This window comes from Mustela lutreola, chromosome 4, assembly GCF_030435805.1.
Source record: "Mustela lutreola isolate mMusLut2 chromosome 4, mMusLut2.pri, whole genome shotgun sequence".
NCBI lineage: Eukaryota > Metazoa > Chordata > Mammalia > Carnivora > Mustelidae > Mustela > Mustela lutreola.
Genome location: NC_081293.1, coordinates 168,399,214 through 168,409,545, shown reverse-complemented (window position 1 = coordinate 168,409,545; position 10,332 = coordinate 168,399,214). Strand labels below are relative to the sequence as shown.

General features: G+C 37.4%; 1 long non-coding RNA gene across 1 annotated transcript in view; it reads right to left on the bottom strand.

Moving 5' to 3' along the window:
- Positions 1 to 7,092, bottom strand: part of LOC131830431 (uncharacterized) — a 9,412-nt gene extending 2,320 nt beyond the window's left edge. Inside the window, exon 1 of the long non-coding RNA XR_009353161.1 lies at positions 7,022 to 7,092. This is a non-coding gene — a long non-coding RNA (uncharacterized LOC131830431). The remainder of the gene's footprint in view (positions 1 to 7,021) is intronic.
- Between the last annotated feature and the right edge of the window lie 3,240 nt (positions 7,093 to 10,332).

Genomic DNA, 10,332 nt, shown 5'->3' with positions numbered 1-10,332 from the left:
ACATGTACGTCTAAGTCATTCTTGTCACTCTTTCCCCCATTAATATTCTGAAAAAGACAGTGCATTGAAGAGAATAGAATAAGATAGTTCCCTTAAACAGGCACTGTTGACCTTAGGTTGGGGATTTTTCTTTAATTTGCTTTTCTTAAAAATAAAATATTAATCATATTGGAAAAGGCGAGCAGAGTTCCTTTACATTTTTTCAATATATTCCATTTCTAATATTGCATTCATTAAATTAAGTCATTGAACATTTTGAACATTTTTAAGTGCCAAAGGAAGATAGAAATGTAATTTCCAAGGGAAAGTAGATGAGACAGGCTGAGGTACCCTTGTGACAACTTCTATTTCTGCTAACCTCAATGTACACGCCATAAACATCAGTCTTTTGGGATCTTAAATGCCTCCTGATCATTTTGCTATTATAAGTTTTTAATTTCATGATAATGCAGTACTCTAATATAATTTTCAGCTCTTAGCAAAAATTTACTCACAGGATCTTAAAGATATTATGGTTGCTGTTTAAAAGAGTTTATAATTTTTGGTTGGTGTTTGCATTTGTGAGAGATACAACATGAACTAAAATAAATGTTTCACTAAATTTTTAATTCCATCTGCATGTTCAGAACATGCAGAAATATTTAAGTTCATATTATACGTTGGGATACTATTAACTATCACTGTCATATGTAATAACATTATGACTTTCTAATTAAAATCATTTTGCTCTGCAAAAATAATATTATATGCCTGTAATCACCTGGAACGAACCTTTGCCCTTCTATCATTTCAAAAAGAAGGTCACTTAAATGAGAAACTGTGATATGAATTTGGAAAGGATTGCAATGCACAGTGGATTAATGCACTAGCTTTTTCATCTCTGGAGGCCCGCATTAAAAATATGACTTAGGACACTTGTGAAATGAATGACAGTAATGATGAAACCTTGAGTGTGCATTAGTACACATACATATCTTAAAACTGAAAATGCAAGTAATTAGAGATCTGGCCCCAAAATAGCAAAAGTCTGTACATTAAATTAAGTTGTATTTATATCTAAGCATCCCAATATTTTCAGGAAGTATGAACCCCTACACATTATTTTTTTTATTTGAGCTAAATTTGAAATGGTTAAATTAGCATGTAAATCTAGATCCTTAAATAAAAACGATCTTTGGTTTCTCATTTTAATTGTTCATGATTGTACAGGAAATAGTATTTAGCTTAGGCCTAGCTTAGCTAAGTATAAAGTAATTTGCCAATGCATTCAATTTAATAAAAGAGCCAATCAAGAAAATTCTTCTCCAATTCTCTAGTTTTTCAAACATCAGGTAGTTTTATATGAGTTAATTGGAAAATAAAAACCATATTTCATTTTGCCAGGTTAAGCTTAGCCTTTGGGGAAAGTGGAATGAGCAGAATTTAGCAAAACAAACAAGTAAATCCACAGAAATATTTAACCATACAGTTATTGGGCAGGAGGTAGCTACCTTTAGGCCATCATTTGTAAACTCTTGGACAAGTATCTCTACATTTCTGTAACTCTGGTCTTAGAACACGAAACATAAACTGCTGATATAGTGACATGTACCACTTGCATACTCATTTGCTACTATTTGAATTTAATTTCCTACATAGAAATATACTTAACTCCCGAATGATAACAGCTAATGTAATGATGCTGTCTTCTGAAGGAATTATGTTAGCTTTTTTTTTTCCCCCCTGAGGCATGGATCAGGGCTTATTCATCCAAAAAGTATTTATTTAGTAAATAGCATGTGCTAGGCACTGTCCTCAGTACACAAGGTATGTTAGAAAACAAAACAAGAAAAAAAAAGAAAACAAAACAAGGACTACTATACTCATGCAGCTAATATTCCAATGAGCTGAGACAAACAGTAGACAATAACATACTGTGTAAATTATATCATATTTTAAAAGAAAGGAGAAAGTAGATCAAGGAAAAGGCAGTTGTGGGTGTGAGAGTGTGAAGTGTGAGGGCGGGGGGAAGGAATAAATGTTGTCTTATAATCAAAAAGTAAAAAGTGAGGAAGCCAGTCAACTGGGAATCTAGAGTAAAAAAATTCCAGGAGGGTTTGAGCAGAGAAACAACATGATCAGTAAGATTATTTTGTTGAGAAGAGATTGTGGGTACAAGAGCCAACAGATCAGGAAAAGATGCTTTCACTGATCACCAGGGAAGTACAAATTAAGGCCACCATGAGATATCACCTCATACTTACCAGAATGGTTAAAATCAACAACACAAGAAACAACAGTTGTTGCTGAGGATATGGGGAAAGGGAAACCCTCCTGCATTGTTAGTGGGAGTGCAAACAGGTACTACCACTCTGGAAGACAGTATGGAGTTTCCTGAAAAAGTTAAAAATAGAACTACCTTTTGATCCAGCAATTGCACTACTGGGAATTTACCCAAAGAATACAAAAATACTAATTCAAAGGGATACACACACCCCAGTGTTTATAGCAACATTACTTACAATAGCCAGATTATGAAAACAGCCCAGTGTCCACTGATGAATGGATAAAGAAGCAGGGTGTATATACACACACACACATGCATACACACACACACACACACACGTGTGTATATATAGTGGACTGTTACTCAGCCATGAAGAAGAATGAAATCTTGCCTTTAGCAACAATGTGGATGGAACTAGAGAGTATAATACTAAGCAAAATAAGTCAAAGAAAGACAAATATCAAATGATATACGTGGAATTTAAGAAACAAAACAAATGAGCAAAGAGAAAAAAAAGAGAGCGAGTTAAACCAAGAAACAGACTCCTAACTATGGAGAACATAAACTGACGGTTACCAGAGAGGAACTGGGTGGGGGAATGGGTGAAATAGGTGATGGGCAATAAGGTGTGCCCTTGTGACGAGCACCAGGTATAATACGGAGGTGTTGAAACAACTGTAATATGCATCTGGAATGAATATTCCACTGAGTGTTAGCTAACTGGAATTTAAATAAAAACTTGAAAAAGGGTAGTAACCAAGATAAAATTAACATTCCCTTCAGCTTGACTAACCGTTAGATAGATTTCTACCTGGCCATAGGCCCCTTACCTTTCTTACAGCATTTACCTTAGAAAACTTGCAGTTGCAAATTCTTTCTCTGCCCCTTTGGGATATAAATCTTTATCCAGCCCTTTGCCACTTTTACAGTGGAGGACTGTCTTTCTCAAGGCTCTGGGAGCCATCTTTTTGAAATGTAATCAGCAAGAAAGCTTGTGTCCCTATCTCCCAGTGTTTGTGGGAGAGTAGGAGCCTAACTTCGAAAAGTACCAATCAGCTAGCCTAATCACATGGACAACCTCCCTTCTAGTGCTCTTTGCTGCTTTCTACTGTTTCACTCCAGTGGCTAGAAATTCTCCTTTTGTTTCAGTGGAAAAGAGGTTGAGTTCAATCTCTCTTCCATATTGCGGTAGTCTTTTTTTTTTTTTTTTTTTTTTTAAGATTTTATTTATTTATTTGACAGAGAGAGACACAGCAAAAGAGGGAACACAAGCAGGAGGATTAGAAGAGGGAGACGCAGGCTTCCGGCTGAACAGAGAGCCCAGTGCAGGGCTTGATCCCAGGACCCTGGGGTCATGACCAGAGCTGAAGGCAGAGGCTTTAACCCACTGAGCCACCCAGGCACCACCCCCCATTGCAGTAGTCTTGAATAAAGTTTCATTTGTCACTGATAATTCACAGACCTGTACCCCTGACACAAATAATCCATTGTATGTTAATTTTTTAAAAAGTTTTACTTGTCATTTTAAATAATTTTCTAATGCAATTCTTTTATAATTCAAGAAGAAAGCTCTAGAGAGAAAGTAGAACTCTTTTGGAAGCCTGGAATAAGTAATGACTACACTAAGTGAAGTAGAAATGCCAGAGTTCTATGGGAGATGGTAGAGGAAAGAGTCAAAAGGCTTAGGAAAAGGGGCATGTCAGAAGGGGTAGACTTAAGTAAATCTGAAAAACCCACCAGCCAACTATATTCCAAGGAAGAACTTAAAGAACAACCTATTGCTAAAGCAATAAAAAATATGCTTATGGAAGGAGTAATAGAATTACTGAAAGTCTTGGTGGATGGTCTCTAGAGCCCAGGGAGGATAGTGGAGATTATGTTACAGAACGGGGCTTCCTGACAACAGTGGAGATGATAGATATTTAACCACCAAAGGAAGCTGGGGACAATAATTGTAATGTGTAGCAAGGTTGGAGTAGCATCCAGAACCGTGGGACTGGTAAAGAGCACAGTGTTCCTAGGGGCGAGGTTGATGAACAGCCAACAATCATAATACTAAGTTTATATAACTAAAGGAAATCAAGGAAATGTTGCCTTAATAAAAAGGCACAATCTCTTGCGAATTTCCAAACTTGATCCAGATCTCAAATCTGGAATCAGTGACTGAAGAAGCTGGATCTCTTGAGGAAGACATCTGTGACCCTGTGGTGGATGCGTATAGAAATGATTCACTTCTTCCACAAGAGATCTAGCACCATTATTTAGGCCATTGTACACTGGGGAAATGAGAAGATGAGATATTTTGAGAACTGTTGGACAGAGAGTCTGAAGATACCTTGATTTCCAAGGATCTGGACCATTGTAAGCATCCCCTCTGGAATGAGCAAATGTGTAGGTCAGATAAAAATAGAGTCCTGGTGTATGTCTGACTCATAATGGGTCTAATTGATATCTGAGCCCATTCTATGTTTATTTCCTAATTATCCAAATGTATAACTCCAAATGTGTAACTGGGTAGTCGTCAGAACCCTAACATTGGGTCCTTGGCTTATGTATGGGGTGGGGGCTGTTATAGTAGAAAGGCCAGGTGGAAGCTTTTATACCCCCCTCCCCACACCAAAATAGTATGTGAAAATCATATTGCATTCTTGGGGGACTGGCAAAGATTTGTGCTACCTATCAAGACCTAGAGATGTGGTGGTCTAACTCCTCCAATAATCAGATGGTGGCAGATAGTGAAGATGGCTGTAAATTTTGTTGCACCTGCTGTGCTGCATGTGGTATTTTGTAGCACAAGTGCAGCTGCTCTGCTGCAGTATGTGGTATGTTTTTCTAGAATAGATTAATGTAGCTTCAGATAAATAGTCTGCAGTCACTAATTTGGTTAATATATTCTTTTCCATCACCTTCAGGAAAGAGAACCAGAAACAGTTTGCATTTATGTGAGATGGACAGTAGTGCCTGTATTGGTCATTTTGGGCTGTTCTAACAAAATACCATGGACTAGGTAGCTTAAACAGTGGAAATTTATTTTCTCACAGTTGTAGAGGCTGGAAGTCCAAGGTCAGGATACCAGCAGGTTCAATTTCTAGTGACACCTTTCTTACTAGCTTGCAGGGAGCTACCTTCTTACTGTGTTCTCATGGTTTTCCCTCTGTGTGCCTTCCTCTTCTTGTGTCTCTTCTCTTCTTATATGGACATCGGAACTATTTGATTATAGCCCCATCCTTGTCACCTCAATTTAACTTTAATAACTTCTTTAAAGGGTCTATCAACAAATATAGTCACTTTGGAGGTTAGGACTTCAATATGTGGCTTTTGGGGGCACACAATTCACCCTGTAACAGGATAGATACATTTATAGTATTTCTCCCAAGGCTTTGTTAACACTTTCATCCTCTGCTGTAAATTATCCTAAACGGTTCTGAACTATCTCTACATTCTCCAGAGCTTAACAGAGTGTCATATTAGACCTAATGATCAGGAAATGGTGAGAGGGTGATGATCAGGAAATGCTCCAAAGGGTGGGAGACAAACCCTATAAAGGGATCCAACACATCAATGAGATCTTTAGGGTCCATGTTGTGGGGCTTGGCAGGACACTATTATATTTTGCAATTTTCATTCCTAAGAAGGTAGCACAATGCTTGATAGGCTTCTCTAGGTTAAAATTTCATACTCAGGTATATTGTTCCAACCAGTATACAGAGGGTTGCCTTCTTTGAGTGTCCAGAGGAAGAAAGAGGAATCCAGAGGAGGAAATTATTGTACAGTATATCCAGGCTGTGGTGCAAGCATCCCTGCTTCTTGAACCATATGACTTTTGTATTATTGGAAGTATCTGTGGTGGGAGAAATTTCCATGTGGACTTTATGGGAAGCTCCAACAGGAGAATTAAATGTGTAGACTGCAAGGTCTGGAGCAACAATATACCATCTGTATCGAAAAGTGATAAACCATATAAAAAACATCTTCTGGGATGCTAGTGGGTTCTAGTAGAGCAGGAGCACTTAACCATAGGGTTTCAAGTGATCATGCAGTCTGAACTGCCTGGCATCAGCTGGGGTTCTCTCAGACCCACACAGTCATCAGGGCCAGTAGCCTAAGTCTTAAGAGGGATCTTAGGACTTAGTAGCAATCCATTATAAGTTGGAAGGGATATAATTAGAGGTGTGCACAAACACCTCTAATTGTGACGAAAGGATACAAGTAAGCTGAATGAGCCCAGACACCCATATCATCATCGTCTTTATACAAGTGCTTCTTTTTTCAGTTCAAATCTATGACAGCATCGGGGAAGGGTTTTCTTATTACCAGCTGATAGAGGAGAAAAGGCTAAGCTTGGTTCATAAATGTGTGTGCAAACTAAAAAGGGATTGCTGTTCAATTTCAGCCCTACTCACAGGTGGACTGAAATATGATGCTGATCAGAAATCACCACTGAGCAGAGCTTTGGTTAGAGAATTGGGTAACCCAGTTTTGTCATGTTAAAAGAGGAGTAACCTGAGATAAAACAAAAACAAAAACAAAAACATTTGTGTTCTTATGAGCAGAGGCAAATGACTTGGCTGGTTGGTCAGTACCCTAGAAGGAGAAAAAATTGAAAAATTTTGTAACACGGAGGACTAGGAAAGAAACCTGTAGATGGAGCTATGGGAATGTATACAAAGTGTAAAGATTTTAATATTATATGTTAACGCCTTCCAGTAAGTATCTATACATAAGAGGACTAAACAATGAAGTAAACGAAGTTACTTGCCAGTTGATGTTAGCCAGCCATCATCATCATCGATATTCCTTGGTGCAGGCTCAGGCATGGAGTAACCATGGAGAAAGAACTTGGGTCAACATCATAGTATCACAGTCACAAAGGCTGATCTAGTTCCATGTGCTTATGAATGTCCAATCCATTGAAAGTAACAATTTCTAGTACTGAGACCTTCGTATGGTACCTTTACTCAGGAAATCAATACCTTTGTGGCAAGTGATTAACTTGGAACATCTCTATACCCGGAAAAGGGCAAAGTTTATTTAGATTGGAATCGACATACATTCTGGATATAGGTTTGTCTTTTCTAAGTGTCAATTCCTGTTATATAAGGCCTCACAGGGTATTTGAGGCACTAACATGTGATTTTTCATAATATCTCCTTGGACTAAGGGATACACTTAACATTAAAGAATGTGAACAGTGAACCTATAACCATGTGATCCAATCCTCCTTTGTATATAGCCAACCTGATAGAGTGGTGGCACTATGTTTGTAGAGGCAGTTAGGTATTGTCTTATATATGATACTTACAAAGAGGGGCTCCAGCCTACAGAATGTGGTATATCTTCTTTGTCAACAACCATCATATGATATGGTATCTCCAGTACATGGATATAAGACTTCTCTTACACAACAGTCGCAGAGAACAAACGCACATGGGCACCCAGTTGATCCCCTAGGAGATCCTTCTTACACTTTCCTGTCTAATTTTTATGGCAAATGCACAAGTGCAGCTGCCACAGTCTAACTTCACCATGCATACCACCTAAACCAGTAGCAGTAATGGCTGAGAATGAGGAGTACTTAGAATATGCAGTAGGGAAGAAAGAAGAAAGAATTGTTGTAGCCTTGGGACTGTTTTCAGTCATGCACCCTATCCTTCATCCAGCTAGCAGCTGTCTTAAGTTTACCTAGCAAAAAAAGCAACCAGAATCTTAGAGGTAGGGTTTCCAAATGGAGTGAACTCACTACACAAAGCATATGTCTCTGAGTAGTAAAAGGGATAGTACAAGGGGTAGCCTTTAGTTTGATGAATTCTCTGATGGTGTCTGCCAGATCCCTCTTAAGACTTAGGCACTAATTCCTTAAGCTGTGGGGAATATTAACGGCTGGTACCTCCAGGTAGTAACACTGTTGGCTGAAGGAAGCTGTCTTACATAATATTTCACCTGAAGGAAAACCTGTATCCAAAGTCCAAACCATTCCATGTGGGCCACAAAGGCATAGCCCACTTTCAGGTCCACTTAGCATTGCCACCAACTCTAGAGCTTCCTGTAAACTTGACTTTGCTTTTTTCCTGAATCACAGTTAAACTTCTCCTTCTCCCCAATCCCAATCATAATTACACCTTTATAGGTTTCATTTCTGAATCACGTTATAGTAAATTTTCTACACATATTCTCCTCAAAGGCTGTTTCCTTGTGAACCCAACCAAAGACACCATCAATAATTGCGTTCACAAACAAAAAATCATTTAGCTTGGCTTGATTTTGGACTTACTATGAATAGATTCTTACATTTGGCATTCCTTTGTGCCTTGCTTCTTTAATGTTATGTACATTAAAAATTTCTAATCTGTTAATTCAGGTTCATCAATTTTGATACATAGTTTATTCATTTTCACTACTGTATAGTATCCAAGACATGCATATACTATAATTTATTCTTTCAACTATTGATGAACATTTGATTGTTTCCATTTTTATTTCAATATTGTAAATAATGAAACTAAACACATTCTTATAACTTCTTCTTGGTGTACATAAAAGTCTCTGTAGAATGTTAACTCTCAATTTGCTTGAAGAGCAGCAATAGTCTTGGATTTGAATTGATAAACAGACTATGAAACCCAGTAGGTTTCATCCTGAGGCAAATGTATGTAGCTTTTAGAAAGGATAAGAGTAGTCAGTAAAACATATATAACAACAGCATACAGGGGTCACTTGACTTCTAGAAGTTGCTTTCCATGCCACTGACACTTTGTATTAAGGGAACACATAGTCAGAGAAGATGAGGCTGAATGTTTGTGAACCATCTGAGGTAATGTTTGTCATCAGATTTAGATTCCCATCAGCTTTTATACCCTGATAGTCATGTAACCCCCTAAGGCATAGTGTTACTAGTTTCCATCCTTTTGTGCAACTGCGCGTCAGTCATCCAGTGAACATTCTTGATGATCATGTGCTTGGCTCAGTACATAGCAACCTCACTATCATTTACCTTAGACTTTGTACACTTTTATATACTCCTTGTGTTAGTTTTGCAAGGGATTTGAGTCAGGGTCAGAATCTCCCTATCCCTGATGCTGAAGGAAAGATTACGGTCCAGCTTCTCATACTGTCCTTCCAAGTGCATCCTTAAGAGTAAAATTACCACGTCATGCATTATGTGCATGTTTGTTTTTACAGGTGCTACCAAAGTTTCCCAAAGTGAATGTACCAATTTGCATTTTTACCAGCGGTGGCTGAGACATTTTTTGCTTTACATCTTTGTCACCTCCAGGATCATCAAAATTCTTCATGTTTCCAGTTCAATCATTATAGAATAGTGTCTCATTATACTTTGGATTTTCATTTATTACTTATCAATAATGAAGTTGGACATCTTTTCATATGTTGGTTTACCACTCTTTTTTCTCAATATGAAATGCCTATTCATATTTTTCCCATTTTTCTACATAATTATTTATTAATTTTAGTTTTTATATCATATGAACACTAATCCTTTGTTAGTGTGTAATGAAGATAAAGGCAATTGGTTTATCATGTACAACACACTTATACATATACACACAGTTATCACTGTAGAATTTTGTGAGTAGACATCCTTTTGCCACCAATCTGTGATGGTTATTTTATGCTCTGCCATATGTTAAGTTTAATAGATTGTGAAGTTGCTGATGGAGTTTGAGATATCATATGATTTTATTTTCTAATCTGTTAGAGACTCACATTTTAAAAAATTTTCCAGTATTAAACCAGATTTACATAGTTTGAATTGAAATTAAATTGGTTATGTTATATTTTTGTACATTACTTAATTAATTGATGGTATTTATTGAGGAATTTTGCACCTGTGTTCATAAGGGTGCTAGGCCAGTAGCTTTATTAATTTACATTATCCTTGATTAATTTGGCCATCTAGATAATGATAAGTTTTGTAAAGAGAGATTGTTCCACCCTGAATGGCAGATATAATAATAAAGGAGAAACACAAAGTTCAAAGCTAGACACTATCCAACTTCTGGGTCTTACTACAAATCTACAGTAGTCAAAACAATGTAGGATTGGTAAAG